Source organism: Etheostoma spectabile, chromosome 1 (genome assembly GCF_008692095.1).
Source record: "Etheostoma spectabile isolate EspeVRDwgs_2016 chromosome 1, UIUC_Espe_1.0, whole genome shotgun sequence".
Classification (NCBI taxonomy): domain Eukaryota; kingdom Metazoa; phylum Chordata; class Actinopteri; order Perciformes; family Percidae; genus Etheostoma; species Etheostoma spectabile.
This window is the reverse complement of record NC_045733.1, coordinates 9754922-9767414: the sequence shown is the minus strand read 5'-3', so window position 1 is coordinate 9767414 and position 12493 is coordinate 9754922.

Sequence of the window (12493 nt, the reverse complement as noted above, 5' to 3'; positions counted from 1 at the left end):
CACTGTCATGAACGTGTCATGAAACATTATAAACAAGTCATAAACCTTTATAACATAACGCTTCTTTTAGTGTCATTCAAGTGTCATTTAAGTGTCATTCGGTTTTGTCATGACAAGTTATAGTTATGGTTAGGGTTCATGTGTTCATGACAGTGTCATATATAGAAAACATCAAGTAAAGTGTTTTTCTCACACACAATAAAGATGCTCATCAAAGTGTTAAAGGTCACTGAATGCCATACATACATGATAATCTGGCACACCGTGGGTTTAATTAATGAGGGAAGATACTGATTTGATTATTTAACCTGCAGCTTTATGACTTTAGAGGTTAAGAAAATAGGCACATTTCTGTGTTGACAGTGTCACTTGTCAATATTGTACCACCAAACTTCTGACACATTCAAAAGTCTTTTCTTGGCAAAAATAGTTGATTCTAATTTGGTCTGACTACGCATGTAATCTGTCATCTTGCTTGTAGAGGCAGTGGCCAAAGGAAAAAAAAAACTTATTTTCTTTGCAGTTTGTGTGAATACATTTCTGTCTCAAAGACACAAGATGGCATGATCAGATAAAATTAGAATTGCAATAATTATTTTCCAAGAAAAATATGTACTTTTTCATGTACCATACAGACAACAGGTGCTGGACTTTTGGATTTTCACATAGCTTATTATCCCTGAACTCACTCCTTTGTAAATGTCGGCTTTTCACGAGGTTGCTACTCATTACAAGCTACTAATAAAAGGAGTGACGTAAAGAGAGAGAGAGAGAACACATCAACAACAACGCATGGCGTAGACGGCATGCTGTGGATGAACAATTCCCTTCATTCGCTTCATATGATTGAATGATCAGGATGTATGTGTCCCATCACCTCTCGGGCTCCTACCATCATCCTACTCCCAGTCCTTTTTGCTTCCTGACGTGGGAACTGGACTTGCTCCTACTTGTGATGTTGTTAACACTTCCTCTGCTCCCACAGCTTTTCGCAGACTCTGTTACTGACTCATGCTCGTCCCTTTTTCACTATCCATGCCCTCCCCCACACTCTTCACCCACCACAGTATCTTATGGCTGAGTCCGAGGTCACAGATCAATCACTTTATCCCCTGGGCTGCATATGACGGCATGGCATTTTGCTCTATGGCCTGCCAAGATACTTCACCTCTTTTGAGCTTACTCTTGGAACTTTTAAGTGTTTGAGTGTAATATATTTTGGCAGTGGGAGTGTTATTAAAATGTGTAGCCAACGGGCTGCACCGTGGGATAAATATGGAGATGAATATGTACCATTACAGATCTATGTGGTTTGTAAAGAAAGACTGAGATTGGCATATACGTTGATATTCATTAGGTACAGGAAACAGAGCAAAGAAGATGTATGATGCAAGAGTAATAGCAGCAATAGTTGCATTTTAGTGGTTGGCTCCTTACCACTTTTTGTTATTACTATAACTTTGTTTTGTGAAATTGTCTTTAGTTCCAAAGCCGCCTTCAAAATGTGATCTTATGTGATTTAATCCAACAATCTGTTTATGAAAGCCTGAAAATAAATCCCAGCTCCACCTTCTCAAATGACAACAGTACAAAATTAGTCACTAAAAAAAGTATTGTTAAAGCCATTTTAACACTGCAGTCATCATACTTACCTGTTTATATCTGCTAATTACATTTGGGCCCTGTCTGGTCTCTGGAATCATTACTAAAATGTAGAGTGCCAGCCTTAAATTTTAAATCTATCAGCACTTTCCTTCCCTGTCGCCGTCATGATAACTATTAGGCTAGGATGGATCCAGTATGTGTATCATTACTCTGTCTTAATCTTTGTTCCATAAATATTGATAACAAGAGCCCCACGTCATGTGTTACTTGTACCTGGGGTTAAAAATAGAAGGCCTGCTGATGGCAGGTTATCTCTTACCGTCAGATCCCCCCCACACACTCTACCTCTTGTATCTACAGGAAGTTGTGCTCTGGGACAAACAAAGAGCAGACAGAAAACAACAAATACTCTGATCACATGTCTTCTTAATTCATCCTTAAATGGTCAAAGCGTAGCTTCTGAAAAATAAACTGCCATGTATATAAAGTCTTCAATTTACATAAATAACCAGTCAAAATAGCTTAATCCAATTACCCTGTTGACTATGTGCTTCTTGCTGTACATCTGTCATTCTGTCATGTAGCTCCATAATATTTCTCTGGAGTGAGTAATTAATTATCAGGCTCGGTCACTCCGAGCTCAAGTCTTCAGAAACTAATGTCACCCGTAAATAATCGCCCTACAGCCACTATACTTCACACTAATCGCAAGTGCTGCATTTGTGCTAATTTCGCTGTTCTATGTATAGTGTGAGGGACAGTGTCAGGATGGATGATATTTGGGTTGCCCCAGTGGCCTGGCAGGCTGAAATTGAACTGAATGTGCTGTTATGATATTGAGGGTTTCTATCTTGCTTTGCTGCTCACAGTTTCACTTGTCTTTGCCAAGCCATCTTTTACCAGTTAAACACTTGACTGTATGTAAACTCTGTGTTTAGTTCCTGAGGGGAGAAATCTAGAGCTTGGGGTGTGACATACAAGTGCATTGATAAATGCCTGTCTGCCATTAGCTTTATGAATGCCTGGGCGAGACAGGTAATCTGGACCTGCCACTGGACAGATAGGCTGCCAAACTACAGTACACAACAAGGAGGGTAAAAACTAAAAATATTCTCGAATATCTTGGATAAGTTGCATTTCTTGGATAACAAATAGAGTGAACACAAACATATGGATCCAAGCTTGTCTCCAACAATCAACCATCATCCCAGGACTTATTCATGATTGAAAATGAATGAAATGTATTTAAATTCTACAGCATGGTGCACTGGGATGAGATTTTGTGCAAGTGTTTGTGTAAGCTTGAATGTGTATTGAGTGGTGCAAATTTGAATAGGTGTATTTGCATCTTGTTGCTTAGCCAAAGGCATTATTGGTTCCCAGTGGTAGTGACCTGAAATTTTGCATGCACGGCAACTCTGCATTGGTAGCCCCTTAATCATCAGCCAAATATTACACAGTAGAAGTATGAGGCACTGACCTTCAATGCAGCACATATATGTAACACACGTCGACAGAGAGGTTCACATTTCATGATTGTCTCTCCTTCTCAGTTTTTCTGCTGAACTCTACAAGGAAAGGAGAAACAATAATAATAAGTCTGTCTGGAATTAAAGTGCGATGGTTTAGATTGATTTGCTGACTCTGGTCATTAATGGTCCTATTTGAGTGCCAAAATGCCTTCAAGAAGTCAGACATACCATAATCATTACGGTCGGTTGTGGTCACCACACCAGTACAATACCAAGAGCGTGGTGATTTTTATAGCTTGAAGATGTACGGAAGCCATTTCAAAGCACTACTGCATGCATACTGAGTAGGTAGGTGGTAGAATGCGAGTTCAAATATTCACTTTGTGTGATTCAGTCTGACACCAGTGAGGTGGTTGGAAGCAACACACAGCTGTCAACATTGTGAGTGATTTCTGAATTGGACACTGAGCCCACAAACATCTTTTACTTTGAATGAGCAAACACAGGCTTCGTTTGTCAGACTAGTAAGTCAGTGTATATCTTTGCAATATAACCACTAACCATTATAAATACGTTGCTGTTAAATCCAGTGCAAACCAACTTAAAAATACACAGTCAGACAAGGTCAGCAACCCTGCAAAACTCATTTCGGTGTTACCGGGCGTTAAAACAAAACAGCTTTTTCCATGTTTTTATGTGTGAAAGGGAAGGCGAGAGATAGTCTAGCACTAGGACCCAGGCAAAGGGGCAGAGCCTATAAATAGGGGAGGGAAGCTCACCTGGATCTTTCTTTCTGCAGTCAGACACACCTGAGGCCAGCCTTTGTTTGGTGCTTGATTGGGTAGGCTTTATTTTTAAATATGTATATTTATTTTTTTAATATGTTTAAAAATCCAATGTTAATTCATGTCTAGAACGAGCACCATGAATCATGTTTAAGCTAATTTTATTAAAGATAAGTTAAATAATTGTTAAACCGGTTATTAGAATCTTCATGGTGGTGAAGGTTGCAAAGCTTGGAGTGATTGTTTAAGCACATCAGCTAAAGCACAGGTAGGCTTAAGTTGGTTTTAAAACAAGAATTTTGTTTTTTTAAATGAATTGAACATGAAGATTTGAAAATATAGATTCCAGTCACCTGCCTGTTTTCATTGGGGGAGGGGAATGTGCTTCCAAGTCAAGCAAGGTTTATTTTTTACACTGGTCATGTTTTGTGGAATGTGCCTTTTAAAGTTTTTATTCTGTATCCTGGTGTGTGTTTTCCCACTTATGTTAGATTTATTGTGCTCCCACTAGGTCATTGAATGGGCCATATCTTGTTTCTGGCTGTATTAAAAGGGGGGAACTGAAGGGTAGATTAACTGTTTTGCATGGGTGGTATGTGTAAGTTTGGGGCAACTTGGTGTGCTGTGTGCAGTTAAATGTAGTGCTTAGTAGGATTTGAATTAATTTGGTTTTAGCATATGGTTTGTATTTTTTTGTTATTGCCCACTGATGTAATATAAATAAAACATGTATTTTTTATATCTGGTATAGCAGCCTCTGGTTCCGGTTCATTCTAGCACTTCCGTACAAACTAGCGTTTGGGTTACAATTGGTGTTGTCGGCAGGATAATTTACAGAGAATGCTTTCTGCATGTTAAATTTTTTTGGGGCATATTCTTTTGTTTTTGGCCCAAGGTTGTATAGTGATAGGCATAGTGAGTTGTAGTGGGAAAAACGGTGGTGGCAGCTGCAATCAAGACCAACAGAGGATCATCTTAAACAACTTCATGCCTCAACAGTGAACATTGGCCTTTGGTATGGAGGACATTCAAGCCATCATGGATCAGGTACGGCAGCTTCAGGCTGAAAATTAACAATTGAAGTCACAGGTGGCAAACCAAAGTACTGTCTCACCTCAAGCAGGGCCTTCTAACGAGCCTGCTGTTTCCACTGCAGCAAGTGTCATCATGCCGATCTTCACTGCTGCTCCAGCACAGACCCAATTTGTGTCTGTTCCAAAAGAGTGAAAGTGTTCAAAATGTTCCGGTAAAATGTCTGTTGATTTGAAAAATGTCAGAATATGGATTGGAGAGGCTCGCAGGTGCCTTGCAGTTAGACAAATGTCCAAACCTGAACAGATTATTTTTCTGTATGATCATCTAGAGGGTGAAGCGAAAGCAGAGCTTGATTTCATAATCTGACAGACAGAGATAATCCAGAGAAGATATTTACCATACTTACTGACAACTTTAGTTGCTCCCGGTCTTATATTGCTGCACAGCTTCAGATCTTTCAGCTTAGTCAGAGGGAAGGTGAATCTCTTAGACTATTGTCATGCTCTAAAGTCACTAATGGATGTGGTCCTTAGTAAAACACTTGGTGGCATTTCTAATTCTGATTAGATTTTGGTTGATCAGTTTGCAGAACATGTACATGAGGATATGCTCTGTAGGGAGCTGAAACAGAGCATCAGTCAAAATTCTACTATGTCATTTACTTTGCTCCGTAATGTTGCCATCGGGTGGGCAGAAGAAGGAAGAAATGGGGGTAGAAAAGGGCGTGTGCTTTTTCTTGCACGACATACACCAATCCAGATAGGGATGTAGCTGAGACTATGTCTGTCCAACCACATGACAATCTAGCCAAGCTTAAGGAGTGTCTTAGGAAACAGCAGGCACAGCTTGATGTCATTATGAAACACCTAGGAATCTCAAATGCCACCCAACATGCACAGATTTCACAAAGAAAGGGATACTTGAAACCATGTTGTTTTGAAGCACATAGACCAATTTTTATACAATGTAGTAAGGTAAGACGCATAGCACGATTCTGTAGGGTTCAGATACATTCTGCTGCAGGTCCCACCAAAAGCTCAAGACCTCAAGCAACAGTACAAGCAAACAATGCTGTAGCCACTTCAGTTTGGCCGCAGGAAAACTAGCACCCTCTGGTGTGGGGAGCCAGACACCAGGATGGGAACTCTCAGGCTCAAGCGACCAGGAGGAACATCCACCTGAACTGGACACTGGATCTTTGGTCTCCACTATTACAGAAGATTTCTTTATCAAACACTTTCAGTCAAAAGGTGAAGATAAGTTGAAACAGTGCAACTGGTTGCAGTTGAAGGCTGCAAATGGATTGGGAATCCCCTATATAGATTACCTGGAACTTGATGTCAACATCCTGAGTAAGACCCTTCCCCAAATGGGGGTATTGGTTGTTAAGAGTCCAGAAGACTCTCGTACTAGGGAGCAAAAACTCTCTGTGCCATGCTTGATTGGAATGAACATCATCCAACGTTGCTATTCGGTAAGCTTGGTCCTGACCTTTTTGACTCCCCCCCCCCCCCATCCCCCATTGAAATTGAGCCGGCCAAGGCTGGAAAGAGGCCCTGTCACAGTGCCATGCTATTGAGTCACTTGGTAAACAAGGATACTTAGGAAAGGTTAAGGTCAAAATTCAACCTGTCCGTATTCCAGCAGGCTCCATGAAATTAATCTGTTTGCCCAAGTTCTGCTACCAATACTTTTCCTTCAGCCTTACTGGAACCCCTTGAAGATGGAAACTGTTTGCCTCCAGGGGTATTGATCTCTAAGGCCCTGCTGACAGTAAGCCGGGGCATAGTGGAGATACATGTTGTCAATGTTGGCTTACAAGATGCATAGCTCAAAACACCTCCATACACCTTACTGGGTGTATGGCTTGTGGTTCACACACAATCCCCTCTGTGTTCAGTCACTTAGGAAGATGAGGATGGAAGCCGGGTGGCCGTTGTGCAATCCATTGCTGGTGACAGTAGACCTACTTTTGATCTCTCTAGTGCCTCATGGCCTACTCTCTCATCAGAGCAACAGCAGCAAGGGGAAGCGCTGTTAAGAAAATATGCAGGAGTGTTCAGCCAAGGAGATGGAGATCTGAGTTGCACCAGACTGGTGGAGCACCAGGTACCCTTGATGAATAAAATCCCTCTTTGCCAGCGCTACAGGCAGCTCCCCCCCCCCCTCCCAGTACGAGCAAGTCGAGGCTCACATTCAGGAGCTGTTAAATAGTGGTGTAATTTAGCCAAGCTGCAGTCCTTATGCATCCCCCACAGTCATTGTCCAAAAGAAGGATGGGAGCATAGGACTGTTTGGATTATAGCCTCCTTAATGCAAAGACAAGGAAAGATGCATACCTACTGCCATGGATAGAGGAGTCCTTGGATGCCCTGGGTGGGGCAAGATGGTTTTCCACACTTGACTTGGCCAGTGGGTATAATAAAGTACTGGTTGCTGAGAAGGACAAGGCTAAGACAGCATTCTGCACCCCGTTTGGACGTTTTGAGTTCAATCAAATGCCTTTCGGGCTTTGTAATGCACCAAGTACTTTCCAGCTACTAATGGAACACATTTTTGGTGATCAGTCTCTCAGTCACTTCTATTAGATCTTGATGACATTGTTGTCTTCTCATCCACTTTTGAAGATCATCTTTGCTGTTTGGAGTTGGTCTTGGCTTGCTTACAAGAACATCACCTGAATTTGAAATTAAAAAATGTCAGTTTTTCCAACACAAAGTACTTTGGGCCCATAGTGTCAGTTGCTGGTGTTGCCACAGACCCAGACAAGATCAGTGTGGTCTCAGGGTGGAAGCCACCCACCACTGCAAAAGAGTTTAAGTCATTCCTTAGTTTTGCATCTTATTACCGCCACTTCGTGGCGGGATTTTCAAAGCTGGTAGCGTCGTTACACCACTCGGTAGCAGAAGTAATTGGGAGGAAACAAGTTCAAGGGCCATGGCAAAGGCTCCATCCTGGAGAAGTGGAATGAAGAGTGTGAGCAGGGCTTTCAGACCTTACCTTGAATCAGTCAGTACTCCAGTCCTTGGCTATGCTGATTTTGCAAAACCCTTTGCTCTGAAAATTGTAGCAAGTCATGTGGGACTTGGTGCAGTGTTGTCACAGGATCAAGAAGGCTGACAAAGACCTATTGCTTTTGTCAACCGAGGCCTTAGATGCTCCGAGCGAAACATTTCTAACTATAGCTCAAGGAAATTGGAGCTGTTGGCCCTGAAATGGGCAGTGACGGAGAAGTTTAGGGAGTATTTGCTGGGGAATAGGTTCACTGTCTTTACTGACAACAATCCCTTGAGATATTTGAAAACAGCCAAACTTGGGGTTGTGGAACAACGCTGGGTTTCAGAGCTGGCTGCATTTGAATTTGAGATCAAATATCATCCAGGCACTGCAAATAGGAATGCAGATCCATTGTCTCGGAAGAGCACACGAGTCCATCTCTTCAGTGACCCCTGGCATCACAGTACCCAGTATGATGCAGGAACCAAAACAGGGGCCACAGATTTCCCTTAAGGAACTTCTCACTACTCTAGTAATTCAGGCTCTTCCAATGCAGGAAAAAGCTGACCTACAAGCACTGTAGGAAGCAGATCAGGTGATTGGAACTAATGGCCTTGTGGGCGGCTGTGGCTTGCAGTCACATGTCGATGTGTCCTTTGCCAAGACACTGAACCCAGAGTTGCCCCTGATGCTGCACCATCGGTGTGTAAATGTGTGTGAGAGTTTATGTGAGCAGGTGGCACCTTATACGGCAGCCTCAGCCACAGTGTATGAATGCATGTGAATGGCTCCTGTACCACGTAAAAAGCACTTTGAGTAGTGTTTGGTAGAAAAGCGCTATAGAAGAACAGTCTATTTGCATTTAAGTCTTACTGACAGCATGCAAAGCACCCATCAAAACAAGAACTAATTAAAGGACCACAATGTGTCCGCAAACTGGTCCAACAATATGACAGGGTTTGTCTGATAGATGGGGTTTTATATTGCCTTATCAGACCCCCAAACGCAGTGGAATAAGTAAACTCCTTCTCCCTGAATGTCTCACCTCCATGATGACCATGGTCACCAGGGGATTGAACGGACCACACACCTTGTGAGGTAGAGATACTTTTGGCCCAACATGTGACAATTATATTGAGAAATACTGCCAAAATTGTAATCGCTGCCAATCAGCTTGCAGTCAGATCATTCCCTGGTAATATCATGCGGTCCTAACTGCTAGAAATTTTGGCCATTGTTCTAGAGAAAACTGGGGATGGCCGAGAGAATGTCCTTGTCATCACAGATGTTTTCTCTAAGTTTACCCAAGCATACCCAACTTCGGACTAGAAAGCTAACACTGCAGCTCGGATTCTAACAGAAAAATTGTTTTATGTGTATGGAGTACCCAGGGACCAAGGCAGCCATTTTGAAGGGGAGCTGTTAAAACAGTTGTGTAAGATATGCGGCATTGAAAAGAGCCGCACTACACCATACTACCCTGAGGGCAATGGGCAGTGTGAGAGATTCAATCGCATCTTGCATGACCTGCGCCGTAGCCTCCCACCAGAAAAGAAAAAGAAGTGGCAGCAGTACCTCAAATTCTTTTCGCATACAGTATATTACAACAGAACATGCTTCCACCACCTATTGCCCATATGAGCTAATGTTTGGACAAAAAGCTAAGCTACTTGATATTTGGCTGGGTGCTGCAGATGACAACTTGGCCCAAGGCGCCACCCAGGATTAAGTAGTAGAGCATCAAAAAAGGCTGAAGACTGTGTTCAAACATACAACGAACAACTAAGACTGGCAGCTGAAAATAGGAATAGGCAACTGATTCCAAATGCAACAGAGGTATTGGCACCAGGAACGCTTGTTTCAAGGAGGAACCATCCACTCAGACACAACAAAATTCAGGATCACTGGGACCATACAATCTGAGGTTGTGCTCTGTCTGGATGGCAAAGGAAGGGTGTACAAGATCTGACAGATATCGCCACAACAGAGCTTAAAGTTGTGCCTTCTACTGCCGCTGTTGACATCCCTGACTCTCCATCTGAATCGTAAAGTTTGCCCCAAGGAGAGGAAAATTATCTCCATCATGGAAGATGAAAGTGAAATGGGCAGTGTCATAATGATTACAATCCAGCCCCCAGACTCTGGAAATTCTGAATTGTCAGCCCCTTCTGATAACTTGCTACCTGAAGATCCCCAAGTTACAGTACAACCCGAGCCTCAGCGAGACGGATCAGAAGATCCATTATATGAGGAGTCTTCTAGTAGCCCCGCTATTCTTGTGAGACGTCCCCATTGAACAGCAGGCCGCCACACAAACCCCTTTAATCCGCCACAGTCCGTATGCAGACCTGCTGAAAATAACAGAAGTGACAGTAACAGTCCCCAAGCTGTTAGTCAATCAGTGTATATGGTGTTTAGACCACGGGTTTAAAACACAAAACAGTTTTAGCTATTTCTTGGTGACCTTTTTAAAGTGGAGGGTAGATGTTATAGGGAAGGCGAGAGGAAGTCTAGCACTGGGACCCAGGCAAAGGGGCAGAGCCTATAAATAGGGGAGGGAAGCTCACCTGGATCTTTCTTTCTGCAGTCAGACACACCTGAGAGAGCAGCTGAGGCCAGCCTTTGTTTGGTGCTTAATTGGGTAGGCTTTATTTTTTAAATAGGTTTAATTTTTTTAAAAATATGTTTCAAAATCCAATGTTAATGCATGTCTAGAACTAACACCATGAATCATGTTTTAACTCATTTTATTAAAGATAAGTTAAATAATTGTTAAACCTGTTATTAGAATCTTCATGGTGGTGAGGGTGCAAAGCTTGGAGTGATTGTTTAAGCACAACAGCCAAAGCACAGGTAGGCTTAAGTTGGTTTCAAAACAAGAATTTTGTTTTTTAATATGAATTGAACATGAAGATTTGAAAATATAGATTCCAGTCACCTGCCTGTTTTCAATTGGGGGAGGGGAATGTGCTTCCAAGTCAAGCAAGGTTTATTTGTTACACTGGTCATGTTTTGTGGAATGTGTCTTTTTAAAGTTTTTATTCTGTATCCTGATGTGTTTGTTTTCTTTTGTTTTAAATAGACATAATTAGGAGAGCCAACCACTGTTTTCTCACTTATGTTAGTTTTATTGTGCTCCCACCAGGTCATTGAATGGGCCATATCTTGTTTCTGGCTGTATTAAAAGGGGGGGAACTGAAGGGTAGAGTAACTGTTTTGCATGGGTGTTTTGTGTGCTGTGTGCAGTTAAATGTAGTGCTTAGTGGGATTTCATTTAATTTGGTTTGAGCACACGGTTTATATTTTTTGTTATTGCGCACTGGTTTGGTTATAATTTATTCTGGTGCTCCACTCTACACCAGTTTCCCTGGTAGTCTATGCACTAGTCTGTGCAATCTGGTCCTGAATTTTGTTTTCTTTTTGTTTTGTGCTAATGTAATATAAATAAAACTTAAACTTTTGTACTTGGTATAGCAGCCTCTGGTTCCGCTTCATTCTGGCACTTGTGTACAAATTAGTGTTTGGGTTACATATGTAAAAGATTTTCTGACCCCCATAGAATGTGATGGATAGAATTATCTGTTTAAGCTATGCTATGCTTCCCTGCCAGCAACCGTCAAAGTGCTGCTGCACCAAGTCACTGAAGTCCCGACTGTTAAGTAACAGCAGTGTAAGACTGTGGACGTATACTGGGCAGCTCACAGGTGTGAGCGTGTGAACTTTCTCTTGTCTGGTTAAATTACTGGTTTTAATAAAGTGTATGTTTGGAGTTACACTCAAACACGATGGAAAAACCCTCATGTAACACATACTTAAACTTCAAAGCTCATTCTCAACCGTGGAAACAGCAGTGGAGAAAACAATCTCAACGCAAGAATCAGACTCTGAATTGACTTTGTCATTGTAAGTATACGCAATAAAATAAAAGTGCTACTTCACGGTGCGAACATAAAACGCACACAAGGTCAATTTAGTAGCTGTTCTGGAGCTTTCGATCACATCACGTGACCTTCATTGGCAGAAAGTTTTCCCCATGGAAATTTGAGCGCACCAGAATAGATTTTCAACTCCCAATTATATTTTAGTTTACATGTGATTTATCTTTTAAAATGCAAATGAACCTTACTGTGTATTATTCTAGAAAGTTAAAACATAATAATCTGCCACTAACTAGACATTGTGGTGAGACGGTTATGGTGTGGTGGACCCCAAGGAGGTTATGTTTTCAATTGGATTTGTCTGTCAGCAGGATTACGGAAAAAACCACTGGCCTGATTTTCATGAAACTTGGTGGAAGGGTGTAGCATAGGACAAGAAAGAAACCATTAACTTTTGGAGCGGATGCAAATCACAAATTAATTTTCACTTTTGTCAAATTTGCGAGATAGGGCAATGGCCTTGGCCGAGGTCTGCGATCTCCGAGTGCCTTTCTAGTTATTTTTTTTCATATTTTTACACCTCTTTACCCTCTGTTATAAATGCATAACATTTCTTGATAAACAATGTCAGATGGTCAGGTGATGTTTTTCATATATGAACTGCCTGTCCCTGACCCCCCTGACCCCCTCCTCTTACCAATAAAGTCAAACACGATTCCCC